The sequence below is a fragment of the Pinus tabuliformis genome, chromosome 5_1 (genome assembly GCF_031772625.1).
Source record: "Pinus tabuliformis cultivar Carrire ecotype Pingquan chromosome 5_1, CPIR1, whole genome shotgun sequence".
NCBI lineage: Eukaryota > Viridiplantae > Streptophyta > Pinopsida > Pinales > Pinaceae > Pinus > Pinus tabuliformis.
The window spans coordinates 469704315-469719338 of record NC_142305.1 but is presented as its reverse complement, the minus strand read 5'-3'; the positions used below and the strand labels follow the sequence as shown (position 1 = coordinate 469719338).

The 15024-nt window shown below is 33.7% G+C and overlaps 1 pseudogene; it reads right to left on the bottom strand.

The window, feature by feature from the left end:
• LOC149165543 (putative histone H2A variant 3 pseudogene) overlaps positions 1–10136 on the bottom strand; it is a 28915-nt pseudogene extending 18779 nt beyond the window's left edge.
• Positions 10137–15024: the final 4888 nt, after the last annotated feature.

Here is a 15024-nt window from a genome sequence, read left to right as displayed (position 1 = left end):
ACATTTACAGCATGGGAGCTATTGTTTCCTCACTCTTTCGAGTGATGTGTTTTCGGCATGAAGGTAGAGTGGTCCAAATAGTTGACTAGCTTTCATTCCCTGGTTCAAACATAGCTACTAGTCAAATGCCATCCCTAACTGGTCTTTTTCACAAGGAATGTCTCATCAATCTCTAGTCTGTCCACCTAATGAGCACGAGTGATTCGGTGATTATGACTAAACTTAGGGGCCATGCACCCGGGTCTACTTCGGTAGGAAAACCCCAGCTATAAGGTAGGTTTATGCGTAGGATATATGACTAGTCTAACCCCCCTATCCATTTAGGAAAATGGGGTAAGACTAGAAAAGGATTCCTCCATCAAAGGTTGTCTATTCCCGACAGAGCCAAGGAAGTGTTTTGTCTGCAAATGTGGATGAAACAATCATGCTAACGCAAGAACTTCATTATGGTAACCTGGAAACTGAAATCTTATTTATACCTAGGGGCATGCAAACCTTTTTGCATGCAAGTGAAAAAACAACCTTTTATTTTCTTAGTTTATAGGCTCTCAACCCTTTAAGCTCGTAGGTTGGTCATTCCTAGCTTGCATACAAAAGGCTCCGGAGCAAAGTTTCGCATGGGGAAAGCTCCCTAAAAACTGAACCTACTAATGAGAGACATCCTTATTATACGACTAGCGCGAGCAGGTTTATGCAAAGGTCAGACTCTTTAAAAAATAAACCTAGCAATGAGCACATGTTCCCCCAGAGTTTAAGCTCATTAAAAAATGAAACCACCGTCGGTAAATAACCATTGTGATCGCATAATTATTAGATTTTGAACCTTGGTCACCTCCAGTCTTTTTTAGTTGATCATACACCTCCATTTGATTGTTTACCCTTTTGAGGAATAGCTATGATGAGTGATTCTATTAGCCACCTCCTTTACACTTCCATGATTGAAAATGTTCCAAACCTTACCTAGAACGAGTTTCTATCCAAAAACATCACTCATTCCTCAAAAACGAGTCTCCTTTAAGCTCTTTTCATTTGACTCATAAAATATGAAAAGATTGTCGAGCAATTGGCCTCTCCAGCTCGTTAAAGTCATTGAAGTGCCATCCCTCATCTATATTTTAATCTTTTTGGACCTGAGGGATCATTACACAAAAGGATTGAGTGCTTTTCTTGTTTGGCTCATTAAAAGTATCAAAAAGTCATCCCTTTCGTATTATTTTATACTTTTTCAAAGTTAAGGGATTATATTATGAAAAAGGACTACTGGAGTTGACTTCTGTCTCTTTTTAGACTCTCTAAAATTGAAAAGGACCGAGATATCTTTGTCGTTAAACTCGTTAAAAAAGTAGTGACAAACTTTTCCATGTAGACAAGAATGAGTTTGACTATCAGTAGGCTCGTTAAAACATAGTGACAGGTTTGCCCGAAGGGAAAATTATAGAACAAGCATATGTTATCCTCCTCAAGCTTGACAAAAATAAAGAGGTAGTCGTCAGCAATGACTAGGGAAAAAGGGAAGAAAACTTGAATAACTTAATTGGTAGCAGGTCACTCTTGAACATGACACTTTCACTCCATCACCATGATTGAGTCAGTTTGGGTTATTTCATTCACTGGTCATATCACCATTGGTCCTCTGTACCATCCATTTTGGGGTTAACGCTAACAATCCATTTCAGTGTCTCTGATATGTTCAAGAGAAGTCACTCAGAGAATTCACCAACCCAGGTAACGCCTCCTCCGCTGCAATACCTTAACACTCCATTCTTTCATGACCACCACCATGAACCTTGTATCATCAGATCATTTTCACCTCCACAAAATCATTTGCTCTGTTCTGTGTCGTAGATGTGGGATTCATTAAGGCCCTCCTATGACGGGTCACTTCTTGTCGACATAAGCTCATTACCCAAGAAGTTGACTTAGGAACAACCTTTTAAGTACTTTGAAGCTTGCATGCCTCAATGGCAAGTTTCTCACTTCCGGTGATAGGTTTATATCAATGGACTTTGATCGAAAGATTTTGCATGGTGTTAAACATCGTCTCATGTATTCACACCACGTGAATTGTAGTGCAATACCTCGAGGGTCATTATCATTATCGTTGATTCCTCTCGCACCTGTTAATAGCTTACGTCATTGGCTGGTAATTAGGTGATGTCCTTCCATGTTTGACATCAGAACATCTTTTCACATGGATCGACCTGTACTTCGGTCGAAGATTGAACGAGTTTTAAGACCCCAGATCTAGTTTCATCCATCTGGGCTGCGATATATTCAGGAAAATAAATACATCAAATGTACATCACAGTTGCATAGATAATCATCCAAACTAAGGGATGATGGATCTACTAGAATCATCGGTCTGCCACACGGACGATTGTCTGTCTTATGTACATGAAAATGAATTTATAAAGTTGAGCATGGGAGTTCCCGCCTCAGCTAGATCATGAAAATATTATCAATATAATGTATTGTATTGTATCTTATTGCAGGTCACCTTCCAGTTTGAAAAACCTAGGATCCTCATGATAAAGCATTTCACCCAACATTAGAATATTTACGACCTCATGCTTTAGGGGGCAACTGTTATAGACATATTTGGGCACTGCAACCCCAATCACATAGGTCCATAAACCAAGGGCTTATAAACCCATAAAAGTGTTGTTTCATACCCTAAAGGAACAAGGTCAACTGATTACATCATTTCCCAGAAGTTCTCCCTGAGAAACTACTCAGAACCGGTCAAAACTGGACCATGCAGACTGCTACATGCTGAGGGTGCGATGCATCTCACCTGTTACACATGGGGGGTGTGATGCATACTGAAAACCTTTGTGTAGGGTGCGATGAGTCAGAGCAGGCAAATGGTAGAAGTAGTTTGCTAGGTCGAAACTCCAAGAATATTCTAGAAACTGCTCATATGACACTTACCTCTCTGAATTCGCCCAGGGATGAGTAAGAAATCGTGAAATCTCCAAGTGGAAACAAAAACTATCAGTGAAATGACACTAATCAAAATCCCAGAAGTTGACTCAACCTCTTTCAAACATCTATATACGGATCCCTCATCCTAGAGATCCAGAGGCTGGAATTTTGTAATTTGCAAGGAAGTGTTGTTGGTTTCTCTTTGAGACATTGTATTGTTGGGTGATCTTACTCTGTATGAGGTTAAGAGGGCTTTCATTCTTGGAGGATGATGTTGGATCGAACAGGTTGGTTGTAATCCTCTCTTCTACTACTTCTATCAATAAAGTTATTTGAGTTTTCCTCCATATGTTTGTATGTCTCTAAATCTTGTCTTTGCATATGCATTGGTATGGTTAATATACATCTGATCCTATATTTTTTATGGTTATAGATCTCTATGCTTTGATGGTATTTTGCTGCTTTTACTCTATAGGTGTTCTTTGAAGCGGGACAAGTGAGAAAGGAGTGGCGAAAGCTCTATCAAGGGAGAGAGGGAACACACAAGGAGACTAGCGAAAGACTAAGGTTGGTACTCTCTACTTCTCTCTCGTCTACCTCTCATAAAGGAAAACACACGTAGCCTTAGTTTTGTTTGTTTCTAAGATAGCTACCCATCTTAGTGGGACTAGCAGCTCTGAGTGGACACTAGTTTTCCCGATAACACACCTATCATCCAAGACTAAACAATATAATGATTACAAGCAAGTACTTTAAATCCTAGTTTACCAATTTAATGAAATAATATTAAATAAATGAAATGGTCGTTGAGAGAATTTCGATCTTGTCCGATGTTTGGGGTGGACACTCCAACCATCATCTTGACCAAAGAATAGAATGATTACAAATGAGGTCTTGGGATGTTAAATATAGGAAAGCTTATCAATAATCCATTAAATAAATAACATAGACAACAAGAGAATTTTGATCTTGTCTAAAAATTCGACACAACCAAAGAATAAAATGATTACAAATAACTTATTTGAAGCCTTAAATAGATGTAAGCTTACCAATTAAGCATTAAAGAAATTACATTAAATAAATAACATAACATTTAATACAATTTTGATCATGTCAAACCTTTCTGGTGGACACTACGCACATGATCAAGGACCAAATAATTGAATGATTAAAAATGAGTGCTTTCAAGTCTTAAATAAGGGAAGCTTAGCAATTAGTCATTAGAGAAATAATATTAAATAAATATCACAATGTGTAGGAGAATTTTGATCCTATCTAACATTTCTTGCGGACGCTCAGCCCATCATCAAGGACTCGAGAAATCTTTATTATACTAATAATGCTATTGGATCAAAATAATAAAAAAAGCATAATAACTGAGGATATTACATATTAGTTAAAGATAAACATCCAAATAACTATTAAAATCATGTAAATTTCAAAAGCTTAATTATGGAAAATAAATTATTAAAAATTAAATAATGTTTTTAGATTTGATTTTCTTAAACTAAAATTGCTAAATATTTATTTCAAATAGTGATTTCTATCCCATTAAAAATTGTTTAGATTTGAAATAACTTTCAAATGGTTTTGTTGAATTTAGTTCCAATATAAATATAAATATTCAAAGAAAATTAATAAGTTGATATTGTAAAATATAATGAAAGAGAAAAATAAATTTTATAGGCTAGATTAAAATGTTCAAGTAATTTAGGTCAGTTTATAAAATTGTGGTAAAAGTTAAAATAAATATTAATAAAGAATTTAAAAAATATATAGTTTAAGGGTTTGTTTTTTTGGGAAAATTAATAATAAAATTATTTGTGACGTTATGAATATTTGTTATTTAAGTTGATTTTCTATATAAATTTATTAAAAAGTGTGAAAAGATATTACACCATTCATATTATATATATTTCATAGTCTAAATTTATGATGGTAACAAATACATTTTAACTTTGGATCAAATTAATTGCAAAAATATCAAATATTTATGTATAATTTCAATAAAGAAAAATGATTATTTGAAAATACATTAAAAAAATTGTTCAATTTAAATGACTATATGAAAAATTATAATGTCATAGATAATGAATAATATTTTGTTATTTAAAAGCTTAGTTAGGATTTAAATAATAATATCATTATTTTATATAAAATGTTTTATTATTAGTTATTTGTGTCACAAAGTGTACATAAATATAAGGTCTCAACATTTATTAAGTCTCGAGAAAGACTATATCTTATTTTACTCTAAAAGAAATGTGCACCTCAAGATATTTGATTTTACTCTAAAAGAAATGTGTAACTCAAGATATTTGATCCCTCTTCACTTTTGATAGATTTGGAGTTAAGATGGATCTAAGTTGGCTTAGTTATTGATAGATGATAGCTATAAATATTAATTTTTCTATTTTATTTTTAATTTTATGTGATTTTACCGATCCAATATTAATTAAAAATTGTAATTATTAATTTTATTTTTATAAATTTTAAAAAATTTAATTGTATTTTACATTTATTTTTATTGTAATTGAATTTGAACGGGTCAAAATGTTTACATAACATCACATAACATAATATAACCTTACAACATCTCATCCATATTGGGTTGGACAATGCCTCTAGATGCAAAAGGTAATTTATTATTATAAACAAATTATATAATATTTTTGTCATAAAGTGTTTACATAAATATATGTTTGTCATTTTTTCTTTTTTTTTTGTTTCTTTTATTCTTATAAGCCTATTTTTATTTTCATTTTATTTTGTACCTAATTTAAATATTTACATTACATTTTATTTTATTTTATTTATGTAATTTGAATTAGTCAAAATGTTAAACATTACATTGCAGCATCTCTATTGATATATATTGTCGTTCTTTTAAATAAAAAAAATGATCTAATAATTATGACGCATGATATAATTTCCCACTATAGTTATGATATAAAATATTAAAAGACAAAATACTGCTAGATCTAAAGTATGATGTTATGGCCCGCATTTCGGGAAGGTTGTTAATTGAAATTATTAATACAAAAATTCAAGTTATGTTAAAATATAGTAGGATGAGAATAAGTTATGATAAGACAATTTTGTGTGATTTAAAGAAACAATTGTTATTTATATTTATCTTGGGTAGTTGGAAAGAATTATTATTATTTTTCTATATAATTTTCTCAAGAATCGGAATATATTTATTACTTATAATTGGTCCATCTAATACATAAAATTACTTTTTTCAAATGTTTTTTTCTCAAAAATCATGTAAAATTCAATGGAGGATTTTCTAAATAATAAGTTTAAATTGTTTAATTTACAATGATCAAGTAGCTTAACTATTTTTTATGGTATTTAATCTATTTATGAATTCTTGAAAATACATTATAAATAATAAGAAATCACAATCTTACTAAAATTATATTATCATATTATACATCCTAAAAAATAATTTTGTTTATTATTTAGATTACACTAATTTCTTATACAAAATATAAAAAAATCTATTATTAAATATATATATATATATATATATATATATATAATTAATGATATATTATCATAAATAAATAACAAATTTTATAATTAATATAGTTATATGAAATAAAATATTGAAAATGAGATTAACTCAGACAAATTACAGAAAAACACATATAAAAACCAGAGACAAAATATTGGCGGAAAAAGGCTGAAGCTTCAAGCTTCCTCATGTATTATCTCTCATTACACATTAAAAAAATAATTGAATATAGTGTTACAAATAAATAGATGAGAGACAATGTTCTCAAGATAGTGCGTGCTATCTTAGACACCTTTGGTTGAGATAATTTCTCCTTTGGTTGAGATAATTTCTCACCAGACACACCAATATAGGAGTTACCTAAACTAACTCCTATCTTAGAGGAACAACCCAAGAGTTAGGCACAAATTCCTAACTTGGAATTTTTAATTAATTAATTTATTTTTGGATTTATTATTGTTTTATGAGAGAGGCTAACATTCCCCCCTTCAATGATAAATCCAAAATAAGAATGAGGAACCATCTTCCAAGTTCTCATGTTGATCCTCAAAAACATTACCTGAAAAAACCGCCAAAACTGGATGCTGGAAAAAACTCAAATCTGAAGAGAACATGAATCAGCTGCATGCCAGATTCATCTCTGAATGTTGCTTGACAACTCCATCATGTGCCAAGCCGCAAAAGGATCCAACTGTCCTTTGCTTGAAAACAGCATCCGATGTCCACTGACACAATTTGATGAACGCCCACTGGCGTGTTTTGCTGATGATGATCGCCCACTGGCTGAAGATGTCGAAAAACAACTCAATGTTGCTTTTGCTATGATGAAAGCTGCTCACTGCTGCTTTGGCTGTCGATCGCCCACTGGAGAATTTGTTGATGCTCACTGCTGATGACAAATGCCCACTGGTTGATGAAGATGTCCACTGGCTAATGAAGATGCCCACTGGCTGCTTCGCTGATGTTGTCGAGATTTTCAGTCTGACAACCACTTGTCAATTTCATTGACATTTTCCCCCCTTTGTCAGCTGAAAGGAGAGACAATCTTCTCCAAAATATATCTGAACTCCCCCCCTTCAGGTGTAGGAGAGTTTCACTGTTGTACTCCCTCATTCAATTGCATGAGATTACCATCATCTGTTCACTGCTGGCTGCACTATGTGTGATTGTAGTCGATTGTAGAACTGAGACAATCGTTTGACTGTGGATGAACATTCCCAAGGATCAATCCATGCATAATGTATCTTCAATCTGGCTGATTTTTGTGGGTTGCGACATTTTTCTGAGGAATGATTGTGCTTGCCACAATGGCAACACGGATGGAGATCAAAACACTGATCTTCCATATGACTGGCTCTTTGACAATGAGAGCATTTCGGTAGAACATGAACTTTAGGTTGCGGGCAATTCGGGTTGACTACTACTCTCTCAGAACCTGCGGAGGTGTGTTGTTCAAGAAATGCTGCACTCACAAACTTAATTGGCTTGGAATAATCTGGGATTTGTAAGTTGGTGTCATCAGTGACATATCCTAAGCCTCGTCTATTCTTGTTATTTTGAATTTCTTCCCAGGGCTTGATGAGGGGTTTGGAAGAAATTTGAATTTGATCATGAACAACTTTGACACTTGAAGTTGTTGGGATGAATGACTTATCATCTGGATGGTTCAAAGACTTGAAAGTATCACTCTTTTCTTGCAATTCATTCCTTTGAAGTTGGGACTCAAGTTGAAGAAACTCAATGGTTTCATGTGTTTGTTGTAGATGTCGTGAAAGATCATCAAGAATTTCTTTGCTGATGTGCACCATGTATTCATCACTGGAGATGATCAAACTGTGAAGAATGTTTAACAACTGAATATGCTGTGCCATCTGAACTTACTCACTTGAAATCAGGCTCTCTTGTTGTAGATGTCATGCTTTGAACTGTTTCACTTGATTTTGTTACTTGAATGACAGGCTCGCTTGCTATGGAACTTGAATGGCACGCTCGCTTGATTTGTGGCTTATTGTACCTACTGAGAACACTTGTTAGAACTTTCTAGAATTCACGCTCGCTTGATGACGAACTCAACTTGCTTGATTGGTGTTAGAGTTGAACTTGTTGTGGTTGCTGTGATGGTTGTTTCAAGGAGTTAAAACTCATGGACTCACTTGATTGTGATTTTAAAGGAAGGGTGTCGAAAACTGTCGAAAATGCACCCAAAAAGCTTACAATGATTTCAATGATTCACTACAATGACTCAATTCAAGACGTGGGTGTCGGTTTCAACCGAGAATGCACCCTTACAATTCAATGTAATTTGAGTTTGATTACAAGTTCAATAATGTTGATGTAGACTGTGCTTTGAAATGTTGAAGTTTACAGATTCATTAACTTGATTGTAGTGATGTAGACTTTGCTTTGAAATGCTGAAGTTTGTAGATTCATGAACTTGATTGTATTTGAGTGAGTTTGTTTGTTGATGTAGAATGCCGTTGTTGAAAACTTTGATTATTTGTTGTATGTGTGTTCTTGATTATCCTTCCTTGAAAATATTTTGTTACAAGTGTTGTGCTTGCTTTATGTATGCGATATTAGATGAAATTATTGATGTGTCACAACTAGACACAGATCAAAAAGAAAAAACATGAAGCCATAAAACACATGCGCCATCAAACACGCACAGTGTACCTTAGATCCCCTTATTCAATTTCAGGCGGACCTAGGACACAATCACCACAAATAATACGTCTTTATTGAGTATTGAGATCATCAACCTTTCATCTTTTACAACATTGCCATGAAAACTTTCTCAAACAATGAGAATTTGACACTCACAAATTTGGAAGAAAATGCGTTCAAAAACCTGACTCAACCTCCTACATCAATGAACTTTCCTTTAAAAAATTTATCACTCCAAAGATTTCAAAAATTAAAACAGCCTTTCTCATCTCTCATCATATTCACCATTAATTCTCTCTTCGTCCCAAATATTATTCTCCACTAACTCTAACCCATTAAAGTTCATGAAACATTAAGGGTTAAACTTCATTCTCACCCCACTCATTCTCTCACATTCCACTTACTATCTCTCATCATATATTAAAAATTACCACGCTTCATTACAAAATATACTCCTTTTTAAAGTTTCATTAAAATGTTGTATGAAGTCACTTAAAAAGAAGAGTTTTCGTTATTTAAAGCACACCTTAAAAAACGTGAGAATGTCAAAAGTCACGAATTTTGAGCATGAGCAATTGCACCCTATCTCCACAACGCAGAAAAGCCATGTCAAAATATGCTAGAGCTCCAAAGCAGTGACTAGGAGAATGTAGATAAAGATACCAGATGACTATCGTATTCCATTTGAACTTTCTTCATGCCGGCGGAAAACACACAGCCAAATCGATTCATATAATACCAACACTATTGCTCGCCTTGAATAAAGCGTCGACGGTTTCTTTTCAGGTGGATGTTGCCTTCTTTTCCAGCGACCAAATCTATATTTTGCAGACAGGTTGTATGCAAATCGTTGGTGGTTCGGTGGAGATCCGCGCTGCACCGAACTATTATCCCCATTGTGTTCCGTGTTCGAATCTCCAGATCATCTTTAAACCATGCCTGTCACGCTCAGAAAGCGCTGCCTAGAGCCGATGGTCCTGCCGGATTCCACTAACGTCCAGGAGTCCAAACGCTTCAATGGCATGGGCGAAGAAACGGATCTGTTCCGCCACTTTCATTTATGTCACTTCCAGAACTTGCAGTCAACACAAATGTGAGGAACCGGTACTTCTAAAAGCAGATATAATCACACTTAACTTGAAACTTGGATTTTGATTTATATTTATACCCCACACAGCATGTGTAATCTATTTTTCTTACCCTAAGTCAAGCAGTTTGATCTTCTCTGCTATAAAAATCTTTCAAGATGAAGGAATAATAGCACAACCTTTTTACAGGAAGGAAACTTGGCCCATAATGATGAGAACTTAACCAGTCAACAGAAAGAAGGCATTCGACTCCCTCGTCTTCAAAACTCGTGCTATCCATAAGGAAAACATCCAACAGTTAAAGGAGAAGCACGAATCAGTTAACCCTTTAAATATAATCCACACTCCTTTAGAAATTGGACATATAGAGCCAACAACACTATGGCGTGTAGCTACCAGAGCATGTAGCAATACGTCGGAAGCATTGCGGTCACTTCAGGATTATTTGGCAAATGCATCAACTGTTGACATTGGATATACTGTACTTTTAGAACACACGGTTGTGGAGAGGGACCGAAGCCCTCCAGTTGTTGCAAAGTGTGTAGCACTTCTCAAACGATATCTCTTTAGTCTGCAAACAATCAGCATGTATCATCAACTGCATCTGTCAATTCATCTTCTCCAACCTCAACATCTGCAGCATTTGCCTCAAGAGCTCTGCGCTCCTTGAAATTTCGATTGCTCACACTACAAATGCTGCTTACATTGCCCTTTGATAAACCAAAACTATAATATGCAAACAAATCAAATATATAATCCACGTTACCAAAACGACCCAATGACATAGATCTGCTGAGATCCCGTGAGATTCATCCGTCTTCTCGCCCCGCGACGGTTTTGGCCTTTTTGTTACAGGTTCACACTCATGCTACAACAAACGCCTTACAAATAACTTGCAGGCTCACAGCTTTGGATGCAGCCTTGATGCAGCCTCACACAGGTCTAACATAGCTCTGATACCACATATTGAAAATGAGATTAACTCAGAAAAATTACAGAAAAACACATATAAAAACCAGAGACAAAATATTGGCGGAAAAAGGTTGAAGCTTCAAGCTTCCTCATGTATTATCTCTCATTACACATTACAAAAATAATTTAATATAGTGTTACAAATAAATAGATGAGAGACAGTGTTCTCAAGATAGTGCGTGCTATCTTAGACACCTTTGGTTGAGATAATTTCTCCTTTGGTTGAGATAATTTCTCACCAGACACACCAATATAGGAGTTACCTAAACTAACTCCTATCTTAGAGGAACAACCCAAGAGTTAGGCACAAATTCCTAACTTGAAATTTTTAATTAATTAATTTAATTTTGGATTTATTATTGTTTTATGAGAGAGACTAACATAAAATCCATAAATTGTGTTTCCATTGGAGTTGATGAATTGCATTACGAGAATCCTAGTTGATGAATTGTAATGTGACAATCCCTAATATGTCATCGATATTCTGAAAATTGATATTAGAAAAATGTATAGTCAATATATAAATACCATACAAATTGTCCACGATCATTCGTTCAGTGAAGTAGTTGGTTTCAAAAGTAAGGCTTGAATTTTCCTTTATGCGTTTTTGGCACTTCATGTCCAAAATTTATTATTACACATGGCACATTAAAATTGTGTTATTTTAAGGTACATTTCACGTATTTAAAAATTATATTTATATTTTATTATTTGATTCGATATTTTAAGGGTTGATTTTATTATTATTAGTGTATTTATTAAATTAAATGGTTGAAAAATATTATTAAGTGTTGAAATATTTATTTTATGATATATTTTACTATGTTATGGTTTATTAATGAAACATGTTCAAAAAAATTTCATTGATATCAATGAGACACATGTTTATATGACACTTTTTTTAATTACTCAATTTAATTAAAAAGATAAAAAGAACATAACTACATTGAGAATAAATTTAAAATTTTCATCAGTTTATACTATTGGAAATATTCTAATATATTTCATAGAAGTTAAATATTTACCATCCACCAAGTTATTAATAATTAAATTAAGATAATTAAATTCATATTCCAAAATAAACATATAGCAATAATAATTATTATTAAATTTAATTTTATAGCTAGAGAATAATAATTATGTTGAGTTTTATATTTTTGATATTGAATTGGAATGTCAATATTATGTCACTTTGGTATTCGTATATTATCAATATAAACGTAAATTACATTTAATAATTTCTTATTTTAAGAATTAGTTGGTTTCAAAGTTAAAGATTAAATTTTCTTTTAATGTGAAAAGTTTGGGTTTTCTGTAAAATTTTAGAAAAAATATTTTCTTGCTTCATATTTAATCTAAATGTAAGATAAAAAGTATATCTAAATTATTTTATACCTTACATGTGTAATTCGATAATGGTGCCAAAATATGGATTGATTTGGTGATCAAAATCTTTGCAAACCTCTTTGAATTTGGATGGTTTTTCCTTGGCTACCATGGATGCCCCTACTCACTTCGCTGGAATGAAATTTCTCAATTATTAATCCATAGATTTCTTTAAGAAACCTGTAAACAAACTTTGTGGGTTTCCATTTCAGTTAAAGATTTCATGATAAGAATTTTCGAGTATTAATAGCCTAAAATATCTTTCATATGATGATCCTTCCATTGAAAATGCATACTTAGGGAAATTCTTCTCATTTGAAGGTATATCGTAGAATTCCCCCTCTCCATATTTCTCGATTGATAATTTTGTAGAAGAGTCATTTATGAAGATCAAACCTCCATTGAAAGTTCATACTTAGGGAAAGTCTTCTCTTTTAAGGTATATCGTAGAATTCCCCCTTTCCATATTTCTCGATTGATAAATTTGTACAAGAGTCATTTATGAAGATCAATCCTCCATTGAAAGTTCATACTTAGGGAAAGTCTTCTCATTTCAGGGTATATCGTAGAATTCCTCCTTTCCATATTTCCTGATTGATAAAGTTGTATGGTAGTTAGCTATGAAGATCAAACCATTCTTAATTTAGGTGAGATTGGGCATATCTTTAATACCTTTTTACAAAATTTGACATACGTTATTTGTGATGAATGTTCCAATGAGATGTAATATTTTGGAGCACTGCAATCTAGTATAAATTTTCATTTCATTTGTTGGAATTATATATAACTTTTAAGGAATTTCATAATCCAAAATAATATGTAAAGTTTCTCACACACTGACAATGGGAGAAACTATGGGAATGGGGCCATTAGGAATGTTCACCCATAGGAACGCATGTGATTTTAGGCACACACACATGATCCTATGGCTGCACACACATTCTTTTACATCATGTTTCGGCAAGCCCTAAACTACTAGCCAAGATGCCAAGTAGCACAAAAATTGTATGGCTCAAACATAGATGCACACTCTTAGGAACATTCATATGTTATTAATAATTTAGAAGTGTTCCTAGTGTGACCCAGCGTTATGCGCCAATGACTCATTTTTATTACTAATTTTAAGCCATGTGGACACTTTTACCGGTTATTGAGAAACACTTTTCATCATTGGTCTACATCGAATGTGAAGTCAATGAACTAGATCTTATTTAGATTCCACCTAACCATTAAATTGGAATTTCTCTACTGTTTCACTTTTTTTATTATTATTTATTTCCTTTTTTGAAAATTTGGTTCAAAATTTGCTAAAATTAAAAAAAAATAACTAAATAATACCCTTAACACAAGTTCGATATTGAATTACAAGAGACTAGGTTACCATGCAGCCTAGTTAGAACCCAAACTTGCAAACACTAAACTACAACTTAGAACAATGACATCTGATGTAGGAGCATCCAGCACCCTTAGACAAAGGGAGGAATCCAAAGCAGAGAGAAGAGGAGCGCGTGGACCAGGGGAGCAAAATAGGGGAAAATCTATTTTAAAATAGATTTACAGATAGAAAAAGATGGATAAAAGTCTCTCAAAGATATGTTATTATTCTATTCTACCACATGCATGCATTATCGAGCTTTAAGGGCTTTTGTTGGAGGATTGATCAAATCCTTCTGTGATCCGATCCAACACTTTTATTATATATATATATATATATATATGTTGAACCTGCATGTTCAGGAGGAGGAGAAAAAGAGTGATAGCCTTGATTTGAAAACCTTAGTGTTAAATATGTAGTTGATAGGAGAACGTTGCTAAGGCTGAAATGCCTTAGAACTTGTAATCGTGTCATGTTAATAGAATATATGTGTGCTATGTTAAACTATGCACCAGTGTGTGTTACTTTTCCAACTCTGTTTCATATGTGCGTGTTGAGGTTTTAATTCCCAATTCTGAGTGTGTTGATCGACCATCAGATGTGATGGTGATCCAGGGATATAAATGGAATTCATGCATGTTTGATGGACTATGGCGGAACTGTGTTCTAACACAGAATCCTTCAATGGCAGATGAAATTAATTTAAGGAGGAAGCGGTGAGAATGCTCAGCAATTGAGCTTGGAGAATTATAATGAATGAGTGTGATTAATCGTGGACCGTTGGATCATGGTCAGATCAATGGTCTCCATTTAATCACATATCGGTGATTAGAGGTGCCAAGAGTGAGAAACAATGTTAGCAGGATTGCGATATCGCCGATAGCGATATTCGATAATCGGTGATCAACGTTGGGATGTATCGGCGATTGGGTAGATCAAGCTTCGAAGATTAGAGATTGGAGTGGTACTACAGAATGGTGTGAAGGAACGGATCTGCTAATATTTATAGAGGCGAGTCTATAATGTTTGAAGTCTGGTAGGGGTTCTAAGCGGGATTTACGTGGTTTTCTCGTGTATTGTGTTGCCAAAGA